The sequence below is a fragment of the Leptinotarsa decemlineata genome, unplaced genomic scaffold (assembly GCF_025532065.1).
Source record: "Leptinotarsa decemlineata unplaced genomic scaffold, Ldec_3_MD MMD2_tig00026330_RagTag_RagTag, whole genome shotgun sequence".
Taxonomy (NCBI): domain Eukaryota; kingdom Metazoa; phylum Arthropoda; class Insecta; order Coleoptera; family Chrysomelidae; genus Leptinotarsa; species Leptinotarsa decemlineata.
Window position 1 is genome coordinate 4,383,756 of NW_027412690.1, and position 19,426 is coordinate 4,403,181.

General features: G+C 36.0%; 1 protein-coding gene across 5 annotated transcripts in view; it reads right to left on the bottom strand.

Moving 5' to 3' along the window:
* The window catches only part of rdgA (retinal degeneration A), a 381,505-nt gene that overhangs the window by 339,190 nt on the left and 22,889 nt on the right, over positions 1-19,426 (bottom strand). For 2 of the 5 annotated variants that reach the window (XR_012467391.1, XM_074183069.1), the window contains exon 1: positions 7,173-7,401. The exons of 1 other annotated variant lie outside the window; for it this stretch is intronic. The gene's annotated coding sequence lies outside the window, so the exon portion shown is untranslated. Of the gene's footprint in view, positions 1-3,332; positions 3,475-7,172; positions 7,640-19,426 lie in introns of those variants that run through there. 2 more of the 5 variants (XM_074183066.1, XM_074183067.1) reach the window with 2 other exon arrangements.

Below are 19,426 nucleotides of genomic sequence, written 5' to 3' on the forward strand. Positions count from 1 at the left end.
TTCAAAATGTTAATTTTCACAAAGAAATGTGTCCTTCTGAAAACTAAAGTTAACATGTCCCACGTTTATTAACAGCCTCAATATCAAATGGAATGTACTGTATAGCTTCGCATTTTTTTTGTTATGATGAGTATTATTAACAGCTTTCGCAATTGTTGGTTGGTTGAATTTTTGTTACCCTTTGATCAGTTATTACAATTTTATAGTTACCTCTATTTTTTTGAGAAATAAATACAACCCATGTTACTCAATGATAATGTAGCTTCATATAGGCAGAAAAACAATTTTTTAAATAGTTTTTGAATTCATCCATTACCAACTTGGAATACATCTTTCTTTCTTATCTTTTATCTTTACATATGAAAAGAACCATTTTCAATTTCCAGGTATTAACAGGAGTATTTGCTTCAATGCTAGACAGCATTGCTAGACAGCGCAGAGTTTTACAGCGCCTAACCGATTGGAATTAACATAATCTAATGATGAAAGATCAGGTTATCGCGCTGGCCATTCAATCGATCCTCGTCTCCCTATCCACCGATTGGGAAATGTTGTATCGGGGTATTGCCGGACATTAAATTGGTAATGTGATGGTGCTACATCCTACTGAAATCATATCGTATTCACTGGATCTTGAGGGTTTCCTAGATCCGGATATAAATTAGCTAAACTTTCAATGACATCATTTAGAAGTAGTGCCAAATAATTATCGCCATTCGAGTTGCCCTCAATGAAACAGGGACCATTGATATGGTTTCCTACAATCCCTGCTCAAACATTAACCTTTTGAGGGTATTGCGTGTGTTCTTCTCTCATCCACTGAGGATTTTCCGTTGACCAGTAGCGAGTATTTTGCTGTTTAGCATGACCGTTGAGAGACATGATGAGAAGAGAAATGAAAATTTCTATGTTTTTTGCCACTTTTATTTGTAACTAACGTTACTGCAGTTTCGTCCTATATGGACATTTTCAAACTTAAACAAAAACTAAGAATGATTCATCACATTCGCTAATATATACCATTCAGGTACTTGATTGAGTACCTGAATTTACAGTTCACAATGCGCATGTGCCAATTTAAAAAACGGAGAGTAAATTAAATCGATTTGGTCATTTGACAGGTTGCACCCGCAATGTTTATGCTTATGAATTTCCAAGGATTCTAAATAATTGAGTTTGCAACCCTTCCTTGCATAGTGCAGAATTTCCGCATCGTTTAGATTCGGAAACTTGTGGTTGCATGCCAAGGAATGGTTTGAAAACGTCGAATCATTTTTTCCCAGTCTGAAGGACCTTTCATGTTTAGCATACCGTTTTTGGAAATTTCGTCCGCATTGTCCCACACTATTACACTCCGGACACTTAAGCTTATAAACTCCAGATTTTTCCAACTTGTCGACCTTATGTTTGGCACTGAAAAGAAAATGAGATAACCTGGCATGTGGTCTGAATGCTACTTCCACATTGTTTTTTCTGAAGAAACCTGCGATAATTTCTGTTCTTTTTCCAAAATATGTTAGCGTTACCCATTTCTTGATTTCTGGTTGTTTGGCCTGAGGATATATCAATGTGCAAGTGAATTTCCGGCTTTGTTTCCTGACTACTTCTGGATAGTATCTGCGTTGAAACCATTATTATAACCTATCTGTAAAATTGTATCAATTTCCCTAGCTAGATTGTCTGCAGACAAAGGTAGTGCGAATGATCTGTGCAGCATTGAATTGTAGGCTGCTAATTTATGACTGTCTGGATGGAAAGAATAGCACGCAGAATGTAACGTTGGTTACAAATAAAAGTGGTGAAAAACATAGAAATTTCCATTTCTCTTTTCATCATGATCTCCTACCATATAGTAACGGCTACATCCATCAATTTATTTAGACAAAGTACACTCATCAGAAAACATAACGTCTTCTAATTGGATGATATTGTTATCCAAAATGTCCATCATTTGCTCACAAAAATAAGTTCTATCAATTCTACCGATGTATGGCTAACATTAAATGTAGTGGATGCCTGTCTTCTCGATGTATATGGGTTTTTCTCAAACTCAAGCATCACATTTAATTTGAGTTCATCGCTCATTGCATTGGCAGCTGCTTTTTTTATTTGCCCCACATGACCAAGCTCGCGAAATTGTTTCTCTTGAGATATGGGCGGTAAATTAGGAAATTTCCCATGAAATAGGCCAGCTACTTCTTGTTGTGTTCGTGTTTTATCTCCGTAACCAATAATTTGTAAAACTGTTACTTCATGCTTTTCCCTTAATCTAACCATTTATCAGACTTGAGGTTAACGAACTTCAATCTTGAATTAAAATACTGACAACTAATGTTATAACATACAAAAAAAGTTGACAAGGCGTTTTAAACTAATATTACCACGAAAATTATTTACAGTTTTTTAAAGGATACCATCCAAAAAGAACATTGCTATGGTTTTTCCTTACTTTTTTTATTATCAATACCTCAAAATGGAATAAGTTTTGAGTGTATTTTATAGAATTTTCGTAAACACATGATTTTAATTTACTTCATCTGAATTGTTGCAATAAATTCGAAAGCGATAACATTTTTGAATAAAGAATGAAGAGACGTTTCAAACGATATATCACAAGCCTATACCATTGAAAAAATTGGAGGTTGTACCTGTCATTCGACGGGGGTTGAAGGTAGGGGTAGCATTTTTCCGTTTAAATATGTCAAATTATAATTTAAATTTGACATGTTTCGGGATTTTGTTAAAATATGTACTGTAACCGAAATGATGAATTTATTCCATTTGGCTTTTACACACTGTATATGTAGAAACATATTTGATTCAATCATTAGAAATATTGAAACTTCAAATTAATTCAGAGCTTTTTGAACACATGGTGAAATTAATAAATGTTCTATAGGCTCATTTCCCCCAAAATGACAAAAAAATAAATACTAATTAAAATTTTGCACAAGGAAACAGGTACTTTCATACATAAAACTATTCAATGGGCAGTTCAAACTTCGATGCTAGGGAAAGAGTACTGTGAAGTTTTGCCTTTTATAAATAATGCTTCTCAGCTTTCAAGGGCAGAAAAAATTTAGACCTTTGATTGTGATGGAAAGCTAAAAATATTCACCGTGAACCCTAATTAATTTATAATTTTTCAAGCCTGCGTTCTTCTGTCACACCCCACATTAACGTAAATCACGTAATTTCCATAGCGTGAGCAGGTCGTGCCATTGAAAACACGGCAAGTGTGACAATTTGCCGTGATACGTATTCTACTCATGCCTAATAAACGTACTCTGAGGTAAACAAAAGCGAAACTACGCTAGAAAAGCACTGCCTACCTAGGAAAACATCCATTTTCCGCTGGCGAAAAACGCCGGTAACGAGAGTGATTGTCGCTGCTGGAACTGTACGAAATATTCGCAAAAACTTTCACGCGGTTCCCACGTAAACGATAACCGAAGCCGAGGTCTTTAACACTGGTTTCTCTCTCACAAAAGCGAGCGTGCAAGAGACATTGGTCCTGCGCCCTACCGCAGCAGGAGAGTTTCAGCAGGAATGGCTGAATGAAAGGAGGAAGGACAGGTGAGATCGGAGGTAATGGTTGTACCTCTCGGGGGAATTTATTGCCGATGAATTAGGTATTATATTTGCGATACTTTTTTTTCCATTTCTGTCTACTGGGAACTGGAAAACGTGCTGATCGTTTGATCCCAGCTTCATTTCCGAGAATTTTCCGGGAAACGGGGATTAGTGAGAAAAATGAATTTTCAAGGCGGGATAACTATTAAGTTGGTAAGTTACCGTGACATGGCGCCTGGAAGTAACCCGTGGGGGAAACGTGGAGGATTATTTCCAAACTGACACGAATTAGCACTGTAGTGCTAAAAAACGATGGCTCTATCATTCCATCGAGAAGTAAATTCAAGGCCCATTATTCTTTTTTATGAACCAATAAACATTAACAAATTGGATCATATTTTTCAAAAGTTGAGCCTGAAATCAGCATTCAAAACTACTTCAACAAATGTTTGGTATAACCCTCAAGACATAATGTTGGAGAATGAAAAGTCGGAAAAATATGAAATGAGCTGTGAGAACTCTGACAAGTCGGGAAAGTCCTGAAAAAATCAACAATGCTGTTTCCCACACCAGCCTCCACAGATTTATGAATTGTACAAGCTCCACGAAGAAGGACATCCAGCAACACCCGTAGTATCATATATAATAATAATAACTTTATTATTTCATTTGAAAGGTTCCAGACAACATAATAATAATAGTTGAGTAAAAAAAATGACAATAAGTGCAAAAACACTTCCTTCGCCTAACAGTAACAATACAATTTCATGAATTTGATGAAACACAAATATAATATACAGATATAAAGATGAACATAAGAAATTAACGACAGCAAAAAGGATATAACTATGGCGACTGGGCGCCATCTGGGCAAAAAAATTAAATAGAAAGAGGGAGTCTTGTGGTATACCATTTTGAAGCTCCTGACGAATACTTCACAACCCTAGAATGTGACGTCAATATCGTCACATACTACAAAATGACGGTACATTTAATAATTTCCAGAAGACAAACACATTAATATCGATATTTCTAGAAATATTCCTTTTTATCTGCCATATGGCAATTCCAACGACCTGATAAGATTTGTTAACTAATTTTTTGTTTATAAAAACGACAAAAAATGTCAGTACGACAATGAACATCATTGTTCAGTTAGAATATTCTCATTTAGTATCCGGTTTTACTGGTAGAAAGGTACCACGTCAACAATCTATCAATATTGGGAAACCATATTGTAGGACCTCTATTTATTGATCAAAATTCAACAGGAGAACTGTATTTGAATATGCTGGAAACTACTATTGACCCTCTCATCACAGAAATCGTCGAAGCGAATCCTAATGAATTCGATATGGATATTGTATTCTAATAAGATGGAACACCATCACAGTACTCCAGACAAGTAAGAAACTATTTAGATACTACTTTTCCCAGTCGTTGGATTGGCCGTCGAGGTCCTACAGAATGACCAGCCCGCTCGCCAGATTTGACACCTTTGGACTTTTTTTATGGGGCTATTTGAAGCGGAAGGTGTACGAAACTGAATCTGCTTCAATATGGGATATACGGCAGATAATAATGAATATTTGTAGAGATATTGACGTTACTGTGTTCGAAAATGTTCGACGTGAAATATCGGATAGGCTGTTCATATATCAAGAAGTTCAAGGCAACCATTTCAAGTATCTTCTGAACAGACCTCAAGCTTATTACCTCATATTATGTAGCTGAATGTCAATGTATTCAGGCAATTATTGAAAGTTCCGCCATTTTGTAGTAGTTGAAAATTATTATTATATTCTAGGGTTGTGGAGCATTTGTCAGGAGCTTGAAAAAGATGTGTAACAAAGTTTTATCGGTCAATTTTACTTCAAAATAAAGTATTCATGCATTCATTTCATTATCCCAAATTTCAATTTTTTGAGTTGACCCGTTCAAAAAATAAAAGAGGGGGGACATTAAAGAAATGCACTGTATACTAGTAAAAGAAAATGGCACAATAATTGAAACACAATACAATAAATAATATAAATCAAACGGTGTAGTGTGTGGTTTTCTAAATGAAATGATAGTAATAATATACATTGAATTCAATTATTTTCTGTCAACAAAATTGGAAACTACTATTCTAGTAGTAGTACGAATCTCTACAGGAATAGTATTACACAGTTTTAGAACCAGGTAAGTATGTGAGTGTTGGAAAATAGATTTTTGTGTCTGGGGAATAACATGATAATTGTTTCTTTGGGTGTTGTGCAAGTGAGTCGGTAGAGCGAAATTTCTGTTCCTATGGTAATGGAAGATAATATTATAATAAAAGAGCTGACGAATATTAAAAACTTGTACTTCGTTGAACAGAGTTTCAGTTGAATAATAAGGCGGTTTGGACGATATTAATTTCAGGAACCTGTTTTGGAGCACCTCAATAGGACGAAGGTGCGTATAGTATGTTTCACCCCAACAAACGATTTTGTAGCTCAGGTGACTCGCTACAAGTGCATGGTACAAAATGTTGAGGTTAGAGTTCGTTTATATTTTTACCAAAATTTGAATTTGAAAAGTATGCAACGCAACTTATTACAAATGTACTGAATATGAGCATCCCATTTGAGATGTGAATCTAATATTACTCCTAAGTATTTCACTTTAGATTCGGGAAGTTTCACATGTTGATCAATTTTCAGTTGTAAAAAACAAGGTTTGCTGAAATTATAGCAACTGAAAGGTATACAGTGAGTTTTCTCCAGATTCACTGTCAATAATCGATGTTTGAGCCAATTTTTGATCAACACCAGTATGTAATGACTTTCATTCGCTTACGTGTAATTCAATGTTTGTATGGAAGTAGTTGTTTCGAAAGGACTTTTTTTCCAGTTTGTGTCTGAAAAGTACTCTTATGCATTATCTACTGACAAGTAGAAAGTCGAGACCATTCTTTCCAAATAATACAAATAATTTCATCAAAGGGTTTTTCTTTAATCTGGAAAACAAATGTGCCCTCGTCTCAGTATACTCACATTGTTCTTTCCTCTTCTTGAATTATTTTTTCTCCAGTTGAAAAGGGAGTATCTTTAGGAGAAAAATATTATTTCACTAATGAAAGTCCTAATTTTTTAACATAGTAAATTGATGGTCAATTTAAAATGATTTTCCTTTATCGACTCGAAAAATGTTTCTGATTGTTCCAGTTTGAGAGCCCAAGAAACCGCAAAAAACATTATCCCTACTTTCCCATGCCCATTGATCTAAAAAAGTTTTATGATTTATGTATTGTCATGAATTTTTCAACTGATATATCTTCCCTCATGAAAGTCTCACAGAAAAGCCGACTTGCATTAAACGTACATTAATATTTCCTGCGGGATGGAGCATCCCGCCAAGAGAGACACCGCAAGAATTTATTTCATTTCAAGAGACATTCATCATGAAATTCTCCATGTGGGCGAATTACGTAATTGCACCGTCTAATTTCAGACTGTATATCAGAGGGCATACCACTGACATTCAATAATCCGGTAGACGATACTCTGTCATTATAAAACAATCAACAAATTTTCAATGCGTTTCTGTAAAAAAAATGTATGTTATTTACTCACCTTGAATCAAGGTTCATTTATAATTCAAACTTTTGTTTTTGCTTTTGTCTCCATGGCTGGATCGATCGTTTGAATTCCACCACTACGGATGTTTGTCAATCACGGGATACTTGATTAACTTTCTCGGTCAGTTAGGAGCATTAGTTTCCAGTCCAAAAGAAAGAATATTATTCGGTAATGGTTGGAAAAAGGTTTATAGTATACTTAGCTTGATTGTATTCGTTTCATTCTAGTTGGATTGTCGATAATTTGGCCTTTCTATTTCCGGTCTTTCATCGGATCCCCGGTGAAAAACCAGATGAAAAAATGAACGAAAATATTGGTTGCTTCGAAAGTTTTGTCCGTTTTGATGTCGAGTGTTTTAGTAGCTCCATATCTCAATAAATATTTATTCTACTGTGTCATCGAAAGAGAATTTTGTACTCTATATATTGATGCTGTTAATTTTTTTTACAAATTTTAATTTTTTGCCTGTTTTCAACCCTCTATGAATTCAAATTGAACCAAAACGCAGTCGAAATAGCTCGAAAAATTAAACAGGCATGTGGCAATGATAGTGTTAGTGAACGCACTGTCCGATGCTGATTTTCGAAATTTCATTCCGGAACCCTGGTAGAAACTGATCCATCACGATCGTGAAAAATGCCAGAATCGAAGGAGAAGTCCCTCTACAGCGTACTCAACAACCTACAAAGGAACTCATAGACTTTTTCAATAAGACGTAGAGTCATCTGTCTAACGTAGAACTGTGCAAGGCCACCCGATTCGTGAAGAAAGAAAACGATATGTTTGTGAAGGGCAAAATCATTGGTCGAACGGATTTAGTTCATTGATATTGGCGATGCCAAGCCCATACGCCAACCACCGAGACGTCTTCCCTTCGCAAAGCAAGACAAAGCTGCACCCATTGTTGAGGACTTGTTGGAGGAATGAGTAATCAAGGAATCAAACAGCTCCTTGTAGTCACCTGTTGTGTTAGTGACTAAGAAAGATGGATCGACGAAATTTTGCATAGACTACAGGAGGCTTAATGATGTCATCAGAAATGACAGTTACCATCTACCCAGAATAGATGACACCTTAAACGTCTTGGTTGAATGCAGATGGTTCTCAACATTATATCTGAAAAGCGGATATTGGCAGGTGGCCCTTTGCCCTGAGGATATAGAGAAGACTGCCTTTTCCACCTTCAATGGATTATACCAGTTCGAAATTATGCAGTTTGGATTATGCGATGCACCCGCAACATTTGAACGCTTGATGGAGTTGGTGTTGAGGGGACTTACCTGGTCTATCTTGATGACATTGTAGTCACCGGAAAAAGTTTTGACGAACATCTGTCAAATTCGAGAAGTGTTTTCACGAGGCTACGGAATGCTCATTTGAATACTGATTCCAAGAAGTGCTGCCTGTTCCAAGAAAAATTTCTTGGGGCACGTTGTGTCTTCAAAAGAAGTTGAAACAGATCCAGAGAAAATCAAGGCAGTGCAAGAATGGCCAACACCGAAGAAAAAGCACGATCCCACGATTTGAACAATCGACAGAAATTGCCACGTTCTAGTGACTGTTTTTATTTGCTTTTGCGCAACCAAAACGATCTATTTTCGATCGCATTGTCACGTGTGATGAAAAGTGGATCCTCTAAGTCAATAGCAGACGTTCAGGACAGTGGTTGGACATCGATGAGCCATCCAGGTACTACGTTCAGGACAGTGGTTGGACACCGATGAGCCATCCAGGTTATAGTGAATCACACCGGCTGGTGTGATTCACTATAACTCTCTGCGACCAAGCCAAACCATTACATCAGAGTCCTACTGTGAAGAAATTGACGAAATGTACCGAAAAATGCGTCAGCAGCGTCAACAGTAGAGGCCTGATTCTGCTCCCTCACAACGCTCGTCCGCTCGTTCCACAAATCACTGTCTATTACAATCATTTAAAGTATACTCATAAAAACCAACAAAACTTTGGAACAACCTTATACAGAATAGTCCAAACTAATACATCAAAAAATGAAAATTAGATTTCTTGCGAGGAAAAGTATCAAAGTATAATGTAAATTGGCCGAATTATTTAGTTTTTGAGTTAAAAACTTCCAAAAGTTTTTCTCAGATTTAGGAAAAGATACCCGTATTTACTTAGAGAAACCTATATTCAAGCCAATGAAAACCGAATCGGAGACTTTTATTAGTTATTAATTTTCAGTAAAAATGATGATATTCTTTCAACATGGAAAATCAAATATGTATATTGTTCTACAACAATTTTTAAAAAAATATAAATACGAGTTTTTTTATATAATAATCTGAATCTTCAAAAATGTCGATTATTAGAAATTTTTTTCTCAAAGTCATTATTAGAAGCACCCCCTTACATATTCATTAGACATTGGAGAGCATCCGACCGAAATTGCTAAAATTGATAACAATCCCAATAAAATCTACTTCTTGAAAACCATTCTGACTGGATCGATGATATCTGCAAATACATAGAAACTATGAAAACTAACACGAAATCAGTTACCGATGAAAACACATTCATTGTCTTCATTTACCGAAACCGTTACAGAACTTCAAACTAAACGCAACTGAATGTCTGTTTTGCGCTAGATGTACACAACGAAATGTTCTCGATACCGCAAATAACGATAGCGTTATCTACAGAGGAAGAGTCACAGAATATCTGCAGGGTATAGCGCGATGAGTGTTGGTTAGCCGTATTCTTGGACGACTAGAATTCATATCTTCGAAATTTGCAGATATAGGTTTTTTTCAATATCCTTTATCGGATGATAATAATGGCGTCTTTCCAACACTTACAATTATACCGGAAGTTGAAACCAACTTCCCAAATTCAAATATAACACCCTGTATATGTCCACATTTTTCATTACCTGGTCCACTTGTTATATTCCTAAAGTCCTTGTTACTCAGTTTATCAAGGAATACCATGGTTTGGTATTTGGTACTTGGTACTTTGGTACTTGGTGGCAAAATATGCACCGAGACATCAAACGTGATGTTTGTCAGAAAACCAAAGTTTCAATTTTGCCTCATCCCGAATTACATTCGATAATACCCGATGGCCCTAACGATTGTATTGCTCTTGATTTATATGGCCCTTTGCCCCGATCCAGGGGTGGCGATCCAGTACACCTCTGTGTGGTTCTCGATATTTTCACCAAACAAGTAACTTTATATCCTCTCAAGAAGGCTATTACTAAGGCAATCTTGAACCGACTATGTTCGGATTATTTTACTATAATGGGGGTACCCAGTGCGGTACTAACCGATCATGGTATCCAGTTTACCGCGGCCGCGTGGAGCCGGGCCTTGCATAAGATAGGTATAAAGATTATCCATAGTTCGGTGAGGCATCCTTAAAGTAACCCTTCAGAAAGGGTGATGAGAGAGCTCGGCCGTTTATTCCGTACGTTTTGCTCGGAAAATCATAATAGGTGGGCTTGGGAAATAGACCGTATGTCTGAGCTCATGAATTCCGTGGTACATGAATCTACCGGTTTCAGCCCTTATGAGTTACACTTTGGCAGGGCTCCTGTGTCAGTCCGTGAATTAATAGATTTTCCAGGTTCTCTCGATGTCGGACGTAACCATGTAAACGTGTACCTCGCCAGGGAGTCTTTGAATGGAAAAGCGGCCAGGCGTTCCTTACTCAACCCAGGTAGGCCCTATGTACCATTTGAGCCCGGCGAATTAGTCCTCCTGAAGGCTAACTCCACCTCATCGGTGTTGAAACAGGAAACTAAGAAATTCCAAATACTCTTTGAAGGCCCTTATAGGGTAAAAAGGAGGGTTACCTATGCAACTCGGACACAGAAATGGTACGTAGTACTTTCCATGCTAGCCATATGAAACGGTATATTGAAGATTCCAACCCTAATACGGAGTTTCCATCCAAATCCTTTTAGGTTGGATTCTTGGGGGCAGATGAAGCGGTACGATGAAATGATGGTTGCCTACTTTCAGGCATAATTATTTCGATGTATACCTATTCAATTCAATTCTATTCAATTGGTTCCAGCGCGAGCATTTTTGTTTCCTTTCGTGAAAACGCTGGGTGTTATCTTTAAATCATTCTGTATTCGATCATTTCATTTGGTTGCTCGATGATATGTGAGACCTTGTGATTTTAGAAACGAAATTCTGTACCAATTTCGACTGGGTTTCTCGTCTGGCACAGGCAATGGTCCATCACCCCTTTAAATTATACACACACCAATTTGAATGTATTTATGTATTAGAGTTATCTTGAACGCTGACCAATTGAACTGAATCTACTGAAATTCGGCCTAGTTTATTGAACAAAAATACCAGTAATCCAAACCCCGTACTTCCAACCAAATTGACCAAAAGTCGTTCCGTTACAATTCCAAAGTTTAGATAAAATAAATATAGCTTGAAAACGCTTTTATTGCATACGAAACTGAAAAATGAAAAATAAATATAGTTTAAAAAACTAAAAAACACGCTTTCAAATATTTTTTATATATCAAGCGCCCGTCGCTGGTAATTACGGAATAATTTCCATATTTTTAGTCCCTGAAAAAGGGACCCACATTATTTTGGTTAACTCCATTCGTATTGGGTCTACCTACAGGCATCCGGAAACAACAATTCGTTTTTTTTTTCAATAAGAATGATTTCTTTCTATAAAAAATTGAATTTTTCAATTATTTGCGAAAAACCGCCTGAAAATGTGGATTTACTAGTTGAAAATTTGAGACTTTCTCTCGCATTCTACCAATTTTCGAACTCATTATCAGGAAAACATTTTTAACCTTCCAGAAGGTGTGGCAACACCTTGTACAAGGTCAACTTTGATAGAGTAAGTAGAACCTAAATCCAAATTTTCATAAACATCACTGCCGTTTGGCAAAACTTCTTAGAGAAAACAATCATTGACTGATTCACCGAACTTTTGACTAATTTGTTAATTGCTCTCCCCAACTCCATATTCTAAACGTATACCTTGGAGCGCCCACTAATCCTGCCGATCTAATCAACATGGATAATCCAAGTATCGTCTCATTTATAATTCTATCGGTTCGCAGATAGTTGCGACAAGCGAATTGACGCCTACGCCAGCACGCTATAGTAAATCTCAGCGATTTGAATAATTATTGCTCGGTTAGAAGCATCATGTCACATTTGTGCATTATTCATGCACGATCATGATTGTGTTCCCTGTACGACCTATCGCTAGAGAACTGAAGGAGAGGTGACGGAAATTTTTCTTCCTCGGCAGGGGCGTGTACACGGGGGGTAATGTGAGTATTGACCGCCAAAACATTTTGGTTTCACATTTTTGTACATTCTGTTTGTGAAAATATTCAAATTACATATTCAAATACCTGTAATAGTCGAAAGCTTTACGTATTCCTTTTCAAAATTAGGAAAATCAGGAAAAATTAGACTCAATCCACGACAAGGCGGTCAGTTGCAAAATCAAGACTCGTCATCGACCGCTTAACAGGATTTGTCCTCTGTCTTCCTCTGAAGATTGACCGCCTTCGGGAGCCTCATTCGATCCCATAAATTCCACCATCTTCCTTTTTAAGATTGTCTTTTTGGGACAGTTGGTGATTCAGTCTTGCACCACTGATGACACCTTGGTGGGTGTCAGACCACCAAAAAATGTTGCTGAAATTGATCAATCCGACCTGATTCAACTTCTATCGTTGCCGAGTCTTGTGAAGTAACTTTGAGAAGTGTCCAAAGAGTACTAAAAATGATTTCATTCTTATGAAATGAAAATATTGTGTACTCTAACAAAACCGAAAGAAGTTAATGGAGAGCGATGCTTATTGAAACGTATCCGTTTCTCAGATGAACGAGCGTTTTTTCTTCATGGAAAAGTCAACTAACAGAATGAACGATACTGGAGTGATGATAATCCGCCTATTTTTAGAGAGCTACCCAGTTCCTAATCACATTGTTGGACTGATTTTCACCTGAGTGGACCTCTCAGAAGATCTTCACAGAACTCTTTCAGAAACTGAAATAGAACCTCGAATATGTAAAATTGTATTGCACAATCAGGGAAAGTTGGAAAATCGTGAAATCATAATTCAGCAGAATAGGGTACCTCCTCATTTCCATCGCATGGCTAGAAAATATCTAGATACAATCTTTCCTAGATAATATAATGAATATGTAACAGAGGATCTATCTAATCTTGGGAAGTTATCTTCAAATATCATTTTTATATATTTTTTATAATGAACAAAATATCAAAATATGCCAAAAAAATATTAAAACTATAAAGAATTCGAATACTAAATTGAAAGATAAAACGGGTACTATAAAAAAATCAAATGTGATTTATAACATAACATAGAAACAGGACATAAATCAAATTATTGTAATATCAAAGTTTCACATACAGAAAAAATATTTCTAAACGCCTTTTTCTTGAAATGGTTGAAATTAATAAGTCTTCTGATTATATGAATAAGAAAAATGACATTAATAATCTCAGCAGTAAATACAGTAACTTACTGAAACTACAACAAAAACATAATGATAATAATGAAAATTGTATCAACCAAGTCTCTCTTTAGAGTTGAAGATTATCAAATCATCATGCCCATTGAAAAACGACATTCATGTAAAGGTATGACATTTGTCAAACCAAAAAAAATCCTATACATGTTTAACTTTCTTTCATGAATGTATATGTTCAATTCATTGTTTTTCACTCATTTTTGCTGTGAGTATGATTTGTTTCAATGACAAAACTTTCGCTGCACCTTCCAAAATTTTCGCGAAGACCACCGTGAGACAGCTCAAGGTGAGTGTGTGTTCGGCGAGTCTTGGCCTACACCAGCCAACATAAAGAAGATGTCTCCAAGTAACCTGTTGAACTTCCTGGAAAGGACAGAATGTACGACGACCTAGGAGAACAACTCCTCGGGAGAATGTACAATGGATCACATGTGGCCTAAGTGCTGTGAGTATAAACTCCCCCTCCCTACTCTACTGATACAGATACAAAATCTACAACTCAATAAATGCCCTGAAGAAGCTTCCCATTAGAAGCGAAAGCTTGGCAAAGTAGAGCAGAGTTTTGATATTTGATAGTTCTCCATTACAACTAACTTTTAATTCATGAAAGGACTGACCCGTTACTTGATGGAAATTAATAACACTACCTATACCTGTGATGCACTGGTTGGAACCTTTGGTGTAGTAATAAATATTACTGGAGTTTTCCCAACACCAAACCGTTATTTCAACACCTCTGAACATGTTTTGATCACCAATTGATCATCTTCAAGAGGGAGATTGAACTTAAGTCTTTACTGGAGTTTTTTCCCAACACCAAACTGTTATTTTAACACCTTGACATATGTTTCGATCACCAAGTGATCATCTTGAAGGGAAAGATTAAAGTTTAATCTTTACTGGAGTTTTTTCCAACACCAAACCGTTATCTGAACACCTCGACACGTTTTTCGATCACCAAGTGATCATCTTCAACGGAAAGATTAAAGTTTAATCTTTACTGGAGGTTTATCCCAACATCAAACCGTTATTTTAACACCTCTGAACATGTTTTGATCACCAATTGATCATCTCCAAGAGGAAGATTAAACTTCAGTCTTCAGGTACTGGAGTTTTTTTTCCAACACCAAACTGTTATTTTAACACCTAAATACATGTTTCGATCGCCAAGTGATCATCTTCAAGATCTTTATGATGATCGCTTGGTGATCGAAACACGTATCGAGGTATTAAAATAACGGTTTGGTATTGGGAAAAAACTCCAGTAATATTCAACACCACTTATGATGGTAATCGGTAGCTACCGAGGAAGATACGGTGTTAGCAAAACTCGTCTAGAAATAAAAAATGTTTGTGAAAATTGTTCAATTATTATCATATATATGATTATTTTTCAGATTGTGGAAGGTGAAAAAACCTAAAAATGTTGATAGAAGCTCTACATTACTTTAAAAAATTACTTTCTTCCAATATTTTCCATATGGTCCAACATATTGAAACTAACTGTATACGACATGGCTTTTGAAATTGAATTAAAATTAACATTGTCATTGAAAAGTGAGAAAAAGTTCTTGAATCCGAGCTAAGAATCACACGATAAACGACAAGACCTAGTTGAGCCTTCTGAGGGTTGATTTGTTGTTCGATTCGTAAGGGAACTAAAATTGGGCATCGCAAAACTCATTTATGAACCCATCCCAGTAAAATAGAACTACCTAATTGAACTACCTATAGATCATGAATTACTCCTCATCCGCAAGATGAAATGTATACGCCACTGTTTTTAAGCGGTCGCTCGTCGATATTCAAAGGTGATTTATCAAGGCTGTTATCATGTTGTCGTTGGATACTCTAAATATGTTGTGCGGTTTGCTTTTCTATAGTATTCAGCTCGGTTTGGAAACGATTCAATGCAGTGTTACACAAACTGCTAACTGATATTGAAAACTTATAGCACAATAATATGAGTCAAAAATTCAATAAAACTTTAATGTTTGCAACATTATTTTTTCAAAACAGTATTTTTGCAGCTTACATCATTTCAAGAACCAACCTATCGGAACTATCATTTGAGGATCTTGCCAAACAGTGTATCATTCAAGAAATGTGCCCACTACTAGTAAGAGTGAAGTAAATAATTCGAGCGAGAAGAATACTATACTTTCTCTATGACTAATAACTAGAATATTTCTAAATGAGTTTTTCACGAGGGATGTCTCGAATCAGAGTAATGCCATTGAATTTCATAAAAAGAAATAACCTAAAAAAGCATTCAAAAACATTTTCGTGTTATTTTATTCAACTTAAAACATTCCAGAGTCCTAACCGCTAATTCAAGAAGCCATTTACAAGTTACTGTGACATAAAGCTATTTGAATTTCTAATTACTTACTAAGTGACGAACTTTTGGAAAATATACATTTTTTTCGACGTATTTATAGTGAGGGCACTCGTTTTCACTTTTCAAGTCCATGTTAATATTTTTTTTTCGGCAGAAACTATATATTTCAAAACGAACCTGTCGGTTCAATGATAGCATTTGACGTTTGAAAACATATTTTGGAATATACTTTCATGAAAGTGTGTGAATCTGAAGAAATGATTTTCTCAGAAATTTAATTTTCGAAAAAAACCCTACATTTATTCAAAAAAATACTGATCGAATAACTTCAAGACACTGTTGTTCAAAACCCGAGATTTTAGACCTGACGAATTGTTAACGACTTTTTTTCGGAGACTACTTGAACAAAACAAATTCATTCGGAATGTCGTGTTTCCATAAATAATAATCTAATGGTTGATATTCAACTAATTCAAGCTCAAGAAGTATGGCGCATTCGCACCAAAACAATGGTCGTTTCAAGGGCGATCTTGCGAATGAGAAAAATTTATAATTACTATTTATAGAGAAATTAGATTGAAAACTAAAAAACTATTTGGAAATAATACAATTGAAAACTTGAATTAGGAATGAATTTGAGATCTGTGAATATACATATCCAAGACGAAAATGTAAAATTTTAAAAATAACTGAGTAGGTAAATCATACAAATGAACATTCTTTAAAATATTTACTTCTAGTTTCCTTAGAGATCGCTTTCTATAAGTGATCATTCGTGGTCCATTCACTCATCTGCGCCAAAAACGAAAAGTTATTCATCCTAATGGTTAATAGTGAAAGTGATAAAAAGTAGAATTTGTAAACCAAGTTCTTGAACAGCAGGTATATTTTTTAATATGAATGATATTATTGGTATTGTGAAAAAAGGTTTAACAATGATGAGTATTCGATCTCCTATCGGTCTTTTAACAAGTTCACACTTGTTTATTTCCAGAGAATCCAGTAGCTTCAACTACTGTCTCTTAGCTTCTACATATAGAGTGGTCCAACGAAAAGTATGCACCTTGCTTTTCTCCTTTTTTTTGTAACTTAACGCAAAATGCTCGGACAGGTCAATTTTGCTTTTGAGGGGGACACATTTTAGATGTATTTTTCTACCTGGGCCTTCAACCCCCTAGCGAGGGTGAGTAACAACCCTAAAATTTTAAATGGAAAGTGGGGTCGGGTGATATATCATTTGGAAGGGCACAAAATTATCTTTCCAATGATACCTAATTTGTTGTATTTACTTGAATAGTTATAAAAAAAGCAAGAACATTTACTCGATATTTTTGGTGTTAATGAAAATGCGGAAAAACGGCATTTTTATCACTACTACATTCCTCAATTTTTCTCGTGCGTTTTTTGGTTCAAATAACAACAGGAGATAAGTGTACAAAAAGAATTTAGGCAAACGTTCATTGATTCAGTTCGGTTGCTTTTGAAATTATTTCAACTTTACTGTAAAAATGGTTGAAATTGTTAAATTTCATTATCAACATAATAGTTGTGCTAGACTTATTGCTCGCCTCTTTAATAACAGTCATCCCGGGAAAAATGTGAATGATTCGTACGTTGCCAAGTTAGTCCAAAAGTTTGTCGATACCGGATCTGTAATGTGAAACACCAGCCACGGTAACTGATCAGAAGTGAAGTTGAATTGGATCATACTCAAAGTACCCGTCAGCTTGCTGCAGCCTCAGGTGTCTCCCGTTCGTCCATAATACGTTTATTAAAAGCCTATAAATTTCATCCGTACAAAATTAAATTAGTACAGGAACTCAATTAAAATGATCCTGATAGAAGGCTGCAATTTTTCGAACAACTGAGCCAGCTACTAATTGATGATCCGCACCTATCATTCAACACGTGCTTTTCCGATGAGAGTACATTTTTTTGAATAGAGCTGTGAATAGGCATAATTGCCGTTACTGGGATGACAGTAACCCACACTTATTCCGAGAGGTCTATACCCAGTACCCTCAAAAAATCAATGTCTGGTGTGGCATATTAGGTAGTCATATCGTAGGGCCACTTTTTATTCCTGGGAATTTAACTGGTGAGGTCTACCTAAACATGCTTGAAGATACAACTGATCCTCTCATAACAGAAATAATTGAAAATGACCAATATCATAATGATGATCGGCTTCATTTCCAGCAAGATGGAGCACCTCCTCACTATGTGGCTCCGGTAAGAGAGTTTTTAGATGACCGGTTTCCTGAACGATGGATTGGAAGAAGAGGCCCCATCGAATGGCCTGCCAGGTCACCTGATTTATCGCTTTTAGACTTTGTCCTTTGGAGACACTTGAAAAATAAATGTTTTGCTACGCAGCCCGAGTCCATAGAAGATCTTCGCCAACGAATTACAGCAAGTATAACACCTGATATGCTACAGAATGATAGGAATAGATTTGAACAAAATCTGTATTATTGTATAGAAGCAAATGGGTCACATTTTCAGCACTTGCTGAAGTAGGATTCTACTAAGTCAGTTACACATTTCAAAGTACTGGGTTGTAGTTGTTTTTTTTCATAATACCTACATGTTTGAGTGGAATACAACAAATTAGGTATCATTGGAAAGATAATTTTGTGCCCTTTCAAATTATATATCACTCGACCCCACTTTCCATTTAAAATTTTAGGGTGGTTACTCACCCTCGCTAGGGGTTGAAGGCACAGGTGGAAAAATACATCTAAAATGTGTCTCCTTCAAAAGCAAAATTGACCTGCCCGAGCATTTTTGCGTTACGTTACAAAAAAAGGAGAAAATCAAGGTGCATACTTTTCGTTGGACCACTCCGTATGTCGTACACATTGTTGAAATCATGATCGTTCCTCAAAAAGTGACACGCATAGGTAGAATTGGTCTTATTTAATTCAAAACTTCTTTTATCCTCAAGTGTTCTCGTTTAAAAATTTATTGAAGACTTTCCTACATCCACTTTAGGCATGATCCGCATGTTAGTTTGTAGACACCTGATCTGTCATCCTTGCCTATGTGTGACTTGCTGTCATTTATATGTCTACCTAAGGATTCACCAGTCTCATATAAAATAGGATATTGTCCGTCCCTGATTTTTCTGCAACCTAATTGACTTATCTGCTCTTCAGAATTTTCTGTATCTCGCAAGTTTCTAGTTGGTCAATTAAATATTAATAAGTTTGATATTTCACAATTTATGGCGGGTACAAAATCCACACCAGTCAGAGAATTTCAACATTTCAGATTTATTTTTCCAATATAATTTTTAACTCTTCGTGCAGATAAATGTTTCAAAAGATTTGCCTGCTGGACATTTCTGCTCATTAATTTAACTGGGAGAGCAGCTCTAAAGAAAA